The sequence below is a fragment of the Pagrus pagrus genome (genome assembly GCF_965226575.1).
Source record: "Pagrus pagrus genome assembly, chromosome: 20".
NCBI lineage: Eukaryota > Metazoa > Chordata > Actinopteri > Spariformes > Sparidae > Pagrus > Pagrus pagrus.
In genome coordinates, this window is record NC_140207.1 from 5,618,248 (window position 1) to 5,633,107 (window position 14,860).

Here is a 14,860-nt window from a genome sequence, read left to right on the forward strand (position 1 = left end):
GGATACCTGCCAGTGAGCATCTGCCCAATCAGTGGGGACTGGCTCGTTTTCCTAGGATGCTACTGTAATCCATTAATTCAGCTTCACTGAGCAGCCTGTGCGAGACGCCACAGAGCGGCGAGGCCGGTGGAGATTCACTGTATCCGTGTGTAATCTACAGCCACAGACAGTCGACGGCTGCAGCCGAGCAGAAGTGTAATATTTCAACCTGTGTAGGAGGATGTGTACCGACTCCTGAACTACCGTATATCACTAGGTTATTAACTACGAGAAACATGGCTAAAAGCCATCGATTCCTGTCCTTCGTCGCCAAATTTCATCAGTTAAAAAACATCTGGTGTTAAATCAGCGAACAGATTCACCTTCTTCTTCTTCTTGTTTTCATTTACAGCTTTCGGAAAATACAGTAAATCAAGCCGGCCTTGTAAAGCGAAGCCGCACAGACTTTATGTGCCGGAGTTTTGATAACCTCAACCTCAACCCCTGGCGAAGGGAGTCGTAATAAATCTCAAAAAGAAAATGCATCTGCCTACATCGAGGAGGCATTTCACCTCACCTCGACTCCTGCTACTGCGAGAAAAAACCCTCCCGCGCCGCTCGTCTTTCCTTTGTTTGCCGCTCTTGATGAACCACATCACAGCTCACTCGGAGGTACTCGAAGTATGCACGGCGCGATCGTGCCCCTTAGTGTTACATCTAATGTGGAAAGAAAATGGAGGTCCGCGAGGCATTCGAGGAGGCCCCTCCAATTAATTCAAATGAATCCCTAACATCCATATCATAATTAATAATAAATCAGCCGCGGCCAGGCGTGGATGCACAAAAGTTAATTTAGCCGTGCGGGCCTCGTTCTCCCAAATGCACTGTGAGGTAATATTCCCTCTAATGTTCAAGGGAATACACAACGTCCCCCCCTCTACAACAGGTGCTTTTTCATTTTCTGTCTGGTTGGCTTTAATGATCTCATTAGACAGCCACTCTAGCCGGGGAACTGCCTATAGCACCTCTGCCACACAACAGGGAGTACAAACAGCAGTGCAGAGCCGCGCCGGGGAAGGCCGGGCATCTGTCTGATGTCACGCTTGTAACAGAAGCTGCTTACTTACAAGATGGACACGACTCTGAGAGCGAACTCGGGGAGAAAAAAGGCTAATTGAATTCCCTGTGTACGACCATGCACACTGCCTCCCTCCCCCTCCTCCACTGCTGCTGCAGAAGACGAGCTAAGAAACCCTGTTAGACTGAGTTGTACATCATTACCCAGAATTCTTGCCGGCAGTTTCCCCAACTTCCTCTGCCAAGAATCAAATGGCACAGATTAATCATAGACTTGCCTGATGGCAAAAGGCGGAGAGTAAAATGGTCCTGTAGGCCCGATCGTAAAGCTTCTACAACAGGCGCTGCTACAGCAGGAAAAAAAGCACATAACACGAGCTGCACTTCAGGAGCGAGAGCGCTGAATCTTTCTCAACTGGTTCAAGTCGAATGTTAATGTGTAAAAAAGGTGCCGTATATTTCAAATCCAACAAACGCTTTTAAGGGATTAACTACTCGTTGGGAGTGAAGGTGCTGTGCATCTGGATTGAGGACTTCCAGTCTTTAACTCGCTCCAAGATGTCCGATGCATCGGGATCATCAGTTCCAGTGTTTCCCACACATATATCTCACTCGGACAACCCGTTCTCGTATATTAAATTTTTTTAATAGGCTGTTGCTCAGGGGTAGAGCCAGCGTCTTGTTAGCGGAAGGTCGCTGGTTTGATTCCCAAGTGTCCTTGGGCAAGATACTGAACCCCAAACTGCTCCTGATGTGCTGGTCGGCACCCTGCATGGCAGCCACCGTCATCAGTGTAGCATCTGATAAATGCCCTAAAATGTAAAATGTACTAGTCCTAGAGAACGACGCCATCCCTGATCGATTAGCTAACAGACTCTCTAGTAGACAATCTGCCCTCGCTCTCACCCGTAGTCGACCCTCTTCACACTCATGCCACTGCTTCAGATTGATCAGAAATCAATGAGAGTGTCAATAAAGAATCAGACCAACAAGCAGAATCAACAACTTGTCAATTCCACTGTGATTTTTCTGTATCTCATTTCAAAATGAGGGAAAATAAAACTGACCCAAGCTTTTTAATACACAGAAATTAATCAATAATCTGTTAATAATCTGCTTTTCTCTGTTTTATGTCACTTTATCCTGAATATCCACAACTTTCAGACTATATGTTGACATATCTGAAGGTATTTTTAACTATTTCTTTTGCGCTTCTTTGAGAGCAAATGATTAATTATGACAGATTTGGGCCCATTACCAACACACCCCCTGTCCTACCCTCCACTTTGTGCTTTACGCTGAGAGATAGTACGACCTGGCCCTCCAAACAGAAGTACTTTGTCTGTGAACTAAATTAACATAAAACAATCGCTGATACTTTGCTGTAGTCTCTGTTAGCTAACCAGCTCGCTCTCTAAAGTTACTGTTACTGCTGATTTGTGCGTGAAAGTCTAATATCAGCCTCTAGTATCAGTGCAGACTGGCCGGCGAGAAGCACAGGTTGCTAATGTTAGCCTGCTAAGCGTCCATGCTTTTCTATCGCCATCATGATAAATGGCAAACGTCACTGCGATGACACCAGGATCGCCACAGCTGCACGAGAGGAATCACCGCAGCTGAATATTGGATAACGTCCGGTCACATCTATCGACGACAACTGATGACATACGAGGGTCCTGAAGGATTGTCTCGTCTCACAGGGGGAGACTTCAACCACTAACTCTATTCTGAGGTGCAGGGACACAATTTAATTTATCTATTTAATTTAATAGCGAGAGGAAGCCCCAAACACAAATGTCGTTCGAAGGTTAGCGTCAACAGGAAAAGTTTTCCATGTGCAAATTCCTGACAGGATGATTTCTCATCTCTGCTCCGTCTTCGCCTCCACTGCAGATCCTTCTTCCACCTTCAAGCTGCTGCAGAGTCCAAGCGAGAAAGATGTTTATTCGCCCAGTCTCACAGAATGCGGCTCATCTTGGCAGAAAATTTGGCCGAATTGTTTTCCTCGGCTTAGTTTTTAATAGGTTTCCAAAACTCCCTCATCATGTTGGGACTGCGCCGTCCAATTTGAAAGTCAAAAAATTGGCATTGCACATATTTATTCCCCCCCCCCCCTCTCTCCATCTGCCCCCTCTGTCTGCCAGTCGGCCTCGCTTGTTTTTCCAGCCTCCCTCCATCGCTCACCTAAATTACCCTCGCGTTTACATTGTTTCACGGCATCTGCAGCGTATATCTGTACAGAGACGTCTAAAAACACGCTCGCAGGAGATGGCGAACGCCGACGTGATGCAGCGAGATGTAGTGATTTCAGACAAATTGAGTCATTGAGTCGTCCCGCTTGCTCATTCTGCGCACACGGTCTGCCTTGTGAAATGCAATTACACTCGATGCCATGAGTAAGTGGTGGAAACCAGCTTATCATGTCGGAGTCCTAACGAGTGTTACTGAGGGGAAATCATCATTAATGCTGAGCACAAACACACTGTTCCTCCTGCAGGGGGGGAGGAAACGGGCCTGCATGAGGTGAAGGAGCGCCGTCCCTTTTTGATTCACTACAGACGGTTACAGTCAGAGAGACAACGACGTTTAATATACTGTAGTTAAAGGGGCACTGTGTTGTTTAAAAAAATATTAATGAGAACAGCTTGTGAATAAACAAGCTGTTCTCAGAGGAAAAAACACAGTTTGAAGCTAGAAAGGTGGCAGGGTCCGCCACATATAAACAAAGTAAAACAGTATGAAACTGTGCTGTTGTTGAAAGATCTTTTTTATGTCTAAATATACAAACTCGTTGTTTCCATGACTGAACAAACAAACACAATCTCATACTGTTTTACTCTGTTTACATGTGGCGGACCCTGCCACCTTTCTAGCTTTCTTAGCTTTTTTTCTATAGCTGTTTCTCTTAGCTGTTTATTCAGTTATGGAAAAGATACATATTTCTGAGTTGTGCCACAGAAAACAGTCTCAAAAACAAAAGGATTTACATTATTTCCTTTACAGCAGCCTCTGACTACAACGCCGTCGTTAACGTGTTTAAATCTGCTCCCGTCTGAACACTTCCTGTCCAAAAGCAGAGCTCAACCTCACCACAAAGGCCTGAAAGCACAAAATATTCGCTAACTCATCCTGATTTTGAGTTGCAGCTCCTTCTGCACAACCCATATCTCGGCTGTGTCCGAGCTCGAGGAGCCGTACTGGTGAGGATTTTTGGGTGTTTTACCCCATTAACTCCAAATTGCATATACAGTTATCGCTGTCCACTTCCCAAAGTAAAACATATGCTTTTAGATTAATTTTCTCCCTCGCAGGCAGTTTCCATTAATTTCAGTGCAGCGGAAGAAAATCAAGCTTGCAGAGACTCGAAACACGTCCGAGATGGGTAATCCATCACGGCGGATGTTTCTTCACCTTCATTTTTTTTGTCAAGGTTACGTGAGGAAGGGAACCTTTCACTGTTACGGAGGTGCGTTCAAACACATTTGGTGAATTTACACTTTCACAACATTCTTGTGTGCTATTTTCCAACAACATGGGTCATGAATTTAAACATTACTTTCTTGAATTCACCAACAAGTTCGTACTTCAAAGTGATCCCTCGTATTTCCAAGAGCAAGAGCATCCCGACGGCCCGTTCCTGCCTCTTTTTCAAGGATAACCTCAATATTCCCTCCGATTTCTGAGAAACTCTTCTGGGTGGTGCATCCTCCTCAGCCGCCGGGGATGCACGAGCCAGTTGCCGATCCCAAGCCCAGATAAATGAGGAGGGTTGCGTCATTAAGGGCATCTGGCATAAAAAGCCAAATCAAATATGTGGATCATTAAAATCAGATTTCCATGCTGGGTTTGCTGGGAGTATGGAAACAGATGATCTCCTGTGGTGAAGCCTACGGGGAGCAGCCGAGGGAAGAAGAAGTAGTTCCTGGTGGTGCGTTTAAGAATGATGAGTCATCTGAAGTTTGAGATGTATCTGAAAACATCTGCATTCATGAAGCTACGCTCAGAAAACCACACAACCATCGCGTGGATGTAAACATTCATGTTCACCTCTGATAACATGCTACAGCCGTTTGCATGCAGCGCCATTATCGAGTCAAATACCTAATAAAACTACCGATATTCCCATCAGCCTCAGCTGTACCTTGGATTAAGTGCTAATTAGCAAATGTTAGCGTGCTAACTAGGATGGTGCACATGGCAAATATTATATCTGCCAACGAGTGACTATGTTAGCTTGCTGATGTTAGCATTTTTAAAGCTTTATTAGCTTATTTGCTTTCTTGAAGAGAGTCAGCTGAGAAGATCAACACCACTTTTCATGTCTGTCTTTTAAAAATGAAGCTACAGGCTGCAGATGATTAGCTTAGTTTAGCATAAAGACTGGACATGGAGAAACAGCTAGCCTAGCTCTGTCTTACAAAATCTTACAAAATGTTTTTGTTTTTCCTCCCAGTCACCAGAATAAAATGTGTCATCATGTTGACATTTTTACAACACGCATCATATGAAGTTCACCTGACATGTATATGAGCTCACTTTCAAGCCAGAGACCACTGTTCAAGACACTGTTTCACCATTTGTAAGCAAATGGTTAATATTAAGGAGATATCATGGCATTTTCTCGCCGTCTTTGTGACAACAAAACTACGTATTTTAATCCAAAACATGATCTTTTCCCAACTAACCAAGTGTTTTTTGTGTCTAAAGCTAACCAGACCATAAACACAGCATTGTCACAACATCAGCTTGAAAACCAAACCTGAGGAAATGTAAAGTTTTAAGATATATGTTGATCAGTCGGCTGTTTCCCGCTTATTTCCAGTCTTGGTCTGAAGCTAAGCTAACCAACTTGAGGCCCTAGCCTTATATTAACCTGACAGACACTGTACGAGGACCGTATCATGCTTCTCATCTTACCTACTTTCGCCCAATAAATACCAAATAAGAAATGATACCAGCTTTGCTTTGCTCCTAACTGTCATGTTTTTCCAGTTTTAGAGACAAACGACGGCCCAGCTAATGGTGAACGTGTCCAATTAGGTGGACAAATGGGTTGTCAATCATCTAATTAGACAGTAGACTTTAAATTACCTTTGTCTTTGGCAAAATTATCCATCATTAGGCTCCCAGATCACACGGATAGAGGAGAGATTGTGGGCTGGCATTGGGAGGATTATTGTTTTTTTGCAAATTAGTTGGAAACCAGCGGCTGTTTGTTGGTAAACACATCTGAAATCTGAAGTGTATCTGCAACCATGCAAATCACTGGGATGGTCCATTAAGACTCCATATGTCCTTCATTACAACAGCCCATATCATAGATATCAATGTATTTTACCGGGATTCACCTCATCAATGCACTTCATAACAAAAGCGCAGCACTTATACTGTACGCTGAGTGTTCACTGAGCACTCTGGGACTATCTCTGTTTCATTATAATGAATAACTGCACATAAAAAACAGAGAAGAAAGAAATCAACACGACCACTCGAACGAGCCCAATTACTGCTTCTCCTCATAAAAGGAGGGGAACATCGCAGCAATCAGACCTTAACTAGCACGGGTCCTCAATCTCCAGATGCAAACAATGTAGGGATGGATGGGGCGGGTTCTGTATGAAATATTCAGCTACTGTATACTCATTATTTCGCCGGAGCACTCAGCATGGTGCAGCCTGGCTAAGTGGTGATTGATTGCCCAGGGCCGAGGGAGGAGGGTGCAACGGAGAGAGAGACGGCGGAGGAAGAGGAGGACGCCTCTGAACATCTCAAGGATTTCTATGTGGGACACTTCCATGCGTGAGGCAGCGAAAATCAAGACACAGCGCGCGGTGTGACGCCATTGTGACAGGTTTAAAAATTCAATTATCTCCGTGGTGGGAATAAAATTGAATGGAGCCACAACACAAATAAGTGCAGTCGGCTGGGATGCTGGGATGCTGGGTTTGACTGCCAGTAACAGTTATTTTGCATCTTCAGTGTCTTTGAATGGCTGCGTCGGTGTGCCAAAATTATACAATTACTCATTGTTTTCTTTGGCATCTTACTATTGGCAAGGGTGTAAAAAGCAAACTGAAACAGACCACCATGTCAGGCTAAGACTAGAAATCCTCGCTGACAAAATGCTCTTCAAGGCGGGATGACACACACAAGCGCTACTACAGCTTTTAATTGAAAATTAACTGCACACAATAAAACCTGGAGTAAATACATGAATAACACGGTTGAGAGGGGAAGCGATCCACATAAAAATATAACACCATCTCTGCAGAGTTAAAGGGGCTCTGTGGACATTTGTTGCTAATAAGCAGACTCCATTTGTAGGCTAACGTTAGCTTCCGTTGTTGAGAGGCACTCGAGCAAAACTTCAACAGATCATCCATGGCCTTGTATAGACAACCGATAGAGACGGGGGAGGTTGCTTATTTCACGTCAGGCTACAATCTGCTCACGTGTGGCCAATAAAATAGTCATTAGTTGCTACTAATTGTCACATAGAGCCTCTTTAAGACAGTAAATAGCTTGGAAAACATTCACATATCACTGAAAGACAGTGGTGACTCTGTTATCACCTCAGAGGCTACTTCATTCACACCGGCAGCTAACGATGCAATAAAAGTGGCATTAAGTTCACATTTATTAACATGTACTGACGATCGAGGATTATAGGCGTCCACATCTAAAAAGAAAAGTTGTAGAAACACTTAGGGAAATTAACCTAATTCACTTTCTTCCTGAGAGTTAGAAGAGAAGATCAATACCACTCTTGAGCCTGTCAGTTAGCTTAGCTTAGCTTAGCATAGCATAAAGACTAGAAACAGGGAGAAACAGCTCACCTGGCTCTGTCCAAATCATTAAATGTATAAAATATGGACGTGAAGCCAATGCCTTAAACCTACACTGGTTTCAAAAAGAAGATTGTATGTAAGCTTATGAGAAAATGACCCTACTTGTGACTTGATTAATCTCTCAGTTAACAGTTTCCTGATGAGTGTATGGGCTCAATCGCTAGTTGGAGTCTTCTTTAACACAGCATTATGTTCATTTTGTAAATCATGGTCCCACTTAGAGTAAAATAGACGACAAAACAAGGTATGCTTTAGCTTTAGCTAGGCGCTACTCGCTACCGAAAGGTTTTAAAGATGTAATAAAACAGTTTTTCTTGGTAAATGTGTTGAAATGGTCTCTTTTATCAAAGCTAAATCACACTTAAAAGCAGGATAAATGAAACCGAGCGCAAGTGCTTTTTGAAAATAAGCTACTTCAACATCATTTAAACTTTATAGTTATTGATCAGCTGCTCGTTACCCAATTACAGTCATTAAATGCTCTTTCTTGACTCTTCTCCGCAGCTCACACACATATGGACGAACAGGTGAACAATGGAAATCAAAGAGAGTCGATATTCAGGAGACGGCTTCACACGACACAGCGTTAAATCCAACTAACCGCCCCTGTCATAAGATTCAAAGCTCCTATGCTGCAAAAAGTTGATAACTCGAGCCATCTGCCAGCCTCGCTTGATTGCTCGACAAACAAATGTAGCCAAAGGGGAAACACTCAGTGTGATGGATGCCAGTGTGCCTAATGAAATGCTGCTGTTGTGAGCTGGCACCGCTGAAAAACTGTGGCCCACATAAAGGTCACTATAAATCAGGTCCCTCAGGCACATCCCCACGCATTTCTGGTTTTTTGCAAAAAGCTGACCCCAATCAGGTTCATAAACACCCCACAAGTATCCACAGACCGCCTCTCACAGGGACAGATTTCAAAATAAGAGCGCAAGACGGAGTACTCTGTTATCAGCAAATTACTTTTTTTATGTCAAATGTTTTTATTTTATGCATTCTGAAAGAATTAAGACTCAGATACACACACTCACTTTGAATATCTGCTCATATTATTGCAATTTAGGGTTGGTGATGGACATTTTCGACTATTTTCAGACATTTTACTGACTAATTGATTAATCAACCAATCAATAACGACAATTACCACCTCGCTGTTGTATGCTGTTGCCTCCACGCATCAGTCAAGTTGCTGCTCCAGAGCCACGGTGATGAATGATTTGTTTTGCAGAATATTATGATGTCACCGTGAGGTTGACCTTTGACCTTTTGGATAGAAAATGTCATCACTTCACCATTTTATCGTATTCGACGTTTGTGTAACGTTTTGGTGTAATTGTCACATTAATTATTGAGTAATGGCCAATAATGTGTTTTGTAAGGTCACAGGGTCCCTCGACGTTTGACCACCGAGTAATCAGTTCATCCTCGAGTCAAAACCTGATGAAACACCCTCAAGGCGTTCTTGAGATATGGACTGAAGGACAACCCGAACACATTATGTGTCCGTGGAGGCATAAAAAATGGTCTATAGATTATCTGAAAATGAATAAGAATTAGCTGCAACTACAGATGAAGGCTGCTGAACGGGTGATCGCAGTTTGAGTCGGTCGGTTTCAAACCATCTCCAGCCATGTTTTTGGTGATCAAAATGGCTATTTGTCTTAGGAAGACAGACCATCTTCAGGCATTTTTGTGCCAACCATAACAGGTACTTTAACCCTAACTGTGACGTTTTCCTAATACCATTTTTTGCAGCAACGTACTTGGCTAGCATTTCTTCTGGTGACTAGATGGCTTGATGGCTATGAGATGGCAGATTAGATGAATGTCTTTGCACAATGCAACATGAGTTATAGCTAGCAACATGGCGGATGAGCAGCTTGTGCCAAAAAATAACTATCTTTAATGAAATATTGTCAATTAATAGTGCAAATGGAGGAATTCAAAGTCTATTTCAAGTCTTGCATCATGGAAAATATTGCAGCTGTGATTAAATAGATCCTGATATCCTCTTTTTGCCACCTCTAGCTGAACTCTGTATATTTTCTCTTTCCATCACAGTGCCGTTTGGACTGTCTCCACTATACGTCTAACACCCTGTTTGATATTTCTGTAAGCCTCAGAATGCAGCAACAACAGTGTCAAAGAGCTGTGACGGTAATGCTGACTCACTCACTACAAGGCAGCGGGTAACAGGTGCACAGATACCAAATGTCTGGAAGATCATGGAGCAGGGTGCAGCAGAGGCTTTGCACAGCCATCAATAAAGCAGCGTGCATGCGGAGGTGGACAAACAGCGCTGTGATTTCACTTCTTCTTCACATGGTTGGAAGCGGACGGGCATGAAAACAAGTGAAGTGAGCTATTGACACAACACCTACAAGTTGGCCCGCAGCCACGAAGTTTGTATTGAAAAGGCATTAACTGTGCAGCGGAGCGCTAAATCATGCAGGGTGGCCCCTCCATCAAAACGCACTCATCGGCCTGAAGGCGCACGAGCAGGTGCGATACGGCAAACAGCTGTTTGAGGTACAAAACAGAAGCATTCTTCAGTATGTAAACAGGAGCACATCTGCTTCCAGCCGGCGCTCTGGGGAAAACACAACGGCCAGAAAATTAGACTGATCTCTGATAAAGGTGAGAGTTGGTGCACGGAGCTCATCGCCGCTGTCTGCTGGAATAATCAGATCTTTAAAACATCAACATCTGAAGAGGAGGGAGCTTTTTCACCATCTCTTATATTATTTTTTACATGATTTTTCCAATAGGGCTGAGCAAAAGTGTATATTATCAAGTCAATATCGATCGAAAATATGATCATAAAGTGGTGCCATGTTAATTGCCATTAATGGAACAAGCAAATTGTCATTAAAGTAGTTTTTATGGTTTCTGTTTTGCAGGGTGCAAAAAAGCACAATTCACTATTTTTAACAGCAAAAAATGTGTCTTTTAAAACCTATTAAGTATCACGAGTTGGCATCAAATGTTTCATCTTATCTTTCAGCTTGTTTACTCCAAATGGTGGAGTAACCTTTAAAATCAGGACATTTTTTTATCTTTAGACCTGATTTTATTTCTTGGCAAGAGAAGGTTCAGCATGATTTGTTAGTAAAGAGGTTCAAACATGTTTACACTCCACCACGTTAGCTTCTCCCAGCCTACTTGAAGCCTCTCATCCCTGATCAGTTTCAACCAAAAAGTGATTTTTCTTCTTTATTTTTAGAGGCTTAACGGGAGGAAAGTTCAAAACAAGCAAACATCTTACAATCCTTTGGATTCACCTCCCTGAGCCGCTGCATCGAGGCAGTGAAAAATTAATATTGCATCAGGACCAAAACTCAGGTCAGGTATTGACTCTAGGGATGCATGACGTTATTTATCCAATATGTCAATATTTTCCAACCGATTTTGATTGCTGATGCCGATACCAAGGAATGCACATCTGTTTTTTTCCAACTTATTGCAGAAAACATCAAGTTGCTCCTGTAAATTTCCGGCCCGTTTGCCCTTCTAAAAAAGCAGTTGAATAGGCCTGATGTACAGAACACAAGGAAAAAGGTAGATTTATTGGCATGAAGGTTTAGTCCTTGTGTCCTGCTCCATCTATCTGGAGTATTTAGGAGTGAAGCTGCTGTCTAGTCCGGTGGTACGACAGCGGATACTTCTGTATCTTTTGCCTAGATGGCAGCAGGGTGAACTGACTGTGGCTGGGATGGATGTCGTCTTATAGTATCCTTGCAGATATCTCACTTCACTGATGTCACTGATGCTCTGTAGATCGATACCAGTGATGTTCTGGATGGTTTTATTCACCCGCTGCAGAGTATCTAAAGTGATTTGTCTCTATTATCACGTGGCGTCAGCGTTTGTTCAAATATTCAAAAGTACAATAATAATAATAAGAAATAACTTGGAGACAAAACTCCCCACAGTGACCTGATAAAGCTTCTAGAGTCGAGCTAAATTGAATGTTTGTTTCATGCAGCCGCACAGACTTCGGAGTTAATGAGACAACAGAAGCCCTCAGTGGAGGAGCCCCGATGTTTACTCAAACTCACAACAGTCTCAAATATAATAACCATGACAACAGGCCCCTTTCCTGGTTAGTCTTTTGAATGCCTCCCCGCTTTCACAGAGATAAATCTCTCAGTCCATTTTTCATCTCAGCCCACAGAAATCATTAGTTGTTGAACAGCTCTGTGCCCTTGAAGGAGGATGTTTGCCGTGTCAGAGAACAATTAGACACAAACAGAGGGAAGAAGCCGGAGAACGAGCTTCAGAGCCGTTTGCAGGATGGTCTCGCACTCGTGCCAGGAGCTCATACATTTGCAGACATCAAGCACAGCAGACAGCGAGTGAACAGGTGAGATAATAGCATGTGCATCCTATGCTAACATCCCCCCCCCGCTGTCATGACAGGCGTCCGGATGCAGACTTGGTTAGTTGCAATTTCCTGCGCAGGGACACAACACCTCGGGGGTGTTTTGGCACCCATTTTCGAGTCCTACCTGTTACAGCTGCAGACAGAAAACCCCCCAACGGCCAATAACCATATATAACCAGCATGTTTGGTGGACAGAAACCACGCTGTGCCGGTTTCTCCCTGTTATTGAGAGGACTTCCAGCTGAGACACAACAGTTTGTCTCCGTCCCACGAGCGCGGGCTTATTGTGTTACACTGTCTGCTTTGCTGTCATGCAATTTCCGTGTCGTTATCTGCCAAATTCCACCCTGGAGGTTGAATACTTTTACAGCTGATTCAGTAAATAAATCAAACAGAATACGAATACATCAATATCCAAATGCACAAAATGAAAAGATAGCCGCAGACGACCATCAAGAGTGACAACAAGAACTGCCTCAGTTGTGGACTAAACGTGTGGATCTCACTGAAGTGGCCTAAATGGAGTCTGGCAGCAGATGGAGTAATTATGGAAGTCTTTTTTTCAGCAGGTGCATTTTGCAGTGGCGTCCTGCAAGAGGAGCTGATCAGGGAATCCTTATTTTGTTTCCACTTTCAGAAGAACCCACGGTACCGGGTAGTTTAAATGATTTTGGTTTCTGTTTCCTGCCAACATTGAAGCAACTGTAGAATTTGGCAAATATTACAAGACATGTATGTGGTGAATACTTCGTACATCCAACTCAGCAGCAGCGGATGATGAATAGAACGGCTAAGATGGATACTGTTGCACAAAAACACTGGAATGGCACTCAGTGACGTGCAAACCTCCACCGAGGCCAAACAGTCCTGTTTTAGACTCACTCACTGCTGATTTTTTTCATCAAGATCGATCCAAAATTCTCTGAGAAATTAGCAAAAATGCTGAAAATGACTCCATGTCGCAATGTTAAAGAAAGTGAGAAGAAATTCAGGGATCCGCACCAAAAGTTAACCGGGTCTATTCTTGGCTGAGAGCCATCCTCCATCCAAGTTTCCTGGAAAACTGTTCAGTAGTTTTTGTGTAAGCCTGCTGACAAACCAACAAACACAGGTGAAAACATAAAGTCCTTGGTGGGGGTGATGAACACAAACAGTTCAGAATGACTTTATCGACAAAAGGTGTTTTTAGAAACTGAACAGCTTGGAAAATGTCGGCCCAGTCGCCAGGATAAAATGTTGTCAGTTAACATTTGTGCACACCACTGATATGTTCACATTTGTACATGAGAAACGACCATATTATTTCAACATTTGTAAGTGTGACACCACTGGATATCTTTAAGGAGACCTCAGGACAATTTCCAGTCGTGTTTGTGGTGACAAAAACAGGAAATTTAGGCCAAAACATGTTTACCTAAACATAACCAGGTGGGTTTTTTGCCTGATCTAACCAGAGCATAAGCACAAAGTCGTCACAAGATAAAATTGAAAACAGAACCTAAAGAAATGTAAAGTTTAAACAAATCTGTGGTTTGCAGAAATGTATATTGTCCATCATTTATTCTGGCAGCTGGGTTGTTGGGAGCTGTTGGTCAAACAGACCGACCAGCAAGAGTACGAGGTGTCACACTCACATTCAATAACCTGTGGTGGAAAACAAGGATTCAGATTGTTTATACTGATCTACAACCTAAAGGTGCTGTTCGGGGAATCGGGGTTGGGAAAAGATGAACTACCCTCAAAGACAGCTGCAAAATGTTGCGACGGTCGTTAAAAATTTCGCCTCTCGTATGGCACCATCATGCCCCTCCAACACCTGATGAGGAAGTGAGCAAATCTGAAAGCAACATGATGCATATTGAAACGTAGCAGTGGTTTTCAGAAACGTACAACTTTTTCTTCAGGCGACTGGCTGAGTGGCCAAAAAATCTGAGCTCGTACATCTGGAAACTGTAACTTTCACGAGCCTGAGTGCTTCTATCAGCGCTTCAGTGTCCTTTCCTTTCCTCTGAAGAACATCACATCTTCAGATGAGGTTTCACTCACTGCTCCAGGCTCCAGATTTCTCCTCATATTCAAAACTTTGTCCAGCCAGTAAATAAGACTTCAGTCGCAGAGTGGAAAGACAATACTCGCTTTATCTCTCACTCAGCACAAGAGACTTTTCTGATTTTTGGAAACTGACCAAAATCCTCACGATAAACACCCGTGTTTGCTTTTCATTATGCCGGGATAAGAGAGATAAACACACGGCGCAGAATATAAGGCCAGAGGGAGCAGAGAAGATGGTCTTCAGTCGGGGGAGGGGACCGTTTAGAAAGGCCTGACTCCACACAGCTGTGCCCCACATCTTCCAAAATGGCCTGGAGTGTTTGCAGAGCGTGGCTTATTCAGCTATAAATAAAGCAATCGGGGGGCAAATTGGGAAAAAAATTAACATTTAACTAAACTGGCCGGGAAGAAACTTCTGAGAACATCAAATATTTAAGAGTCAAAGCGATATTTAAAGAATCAAAAGCCTTTGAAAGTAATGTAACTGACCCTTTAATATCTCAAAAGAGTCCCAGGG

The 14,860-nt window shown here is 43.2% G+C and overlaps 1 protein-coding gene across 2 annotated transcripts in view; it reads right to left on the reverse strand.

Moving 5' to 3' along the window:
- The window catches only part of dpp6a (dipeptidyl-peptidase 6a), a 226,423-nt gene that overhangs the window by 180,946 nt on the left and 30,617 nt on the right, over positions 1–14,860 (reverse strand). The gene's annotated exons all lie outside the window — the stretch shown is intronic.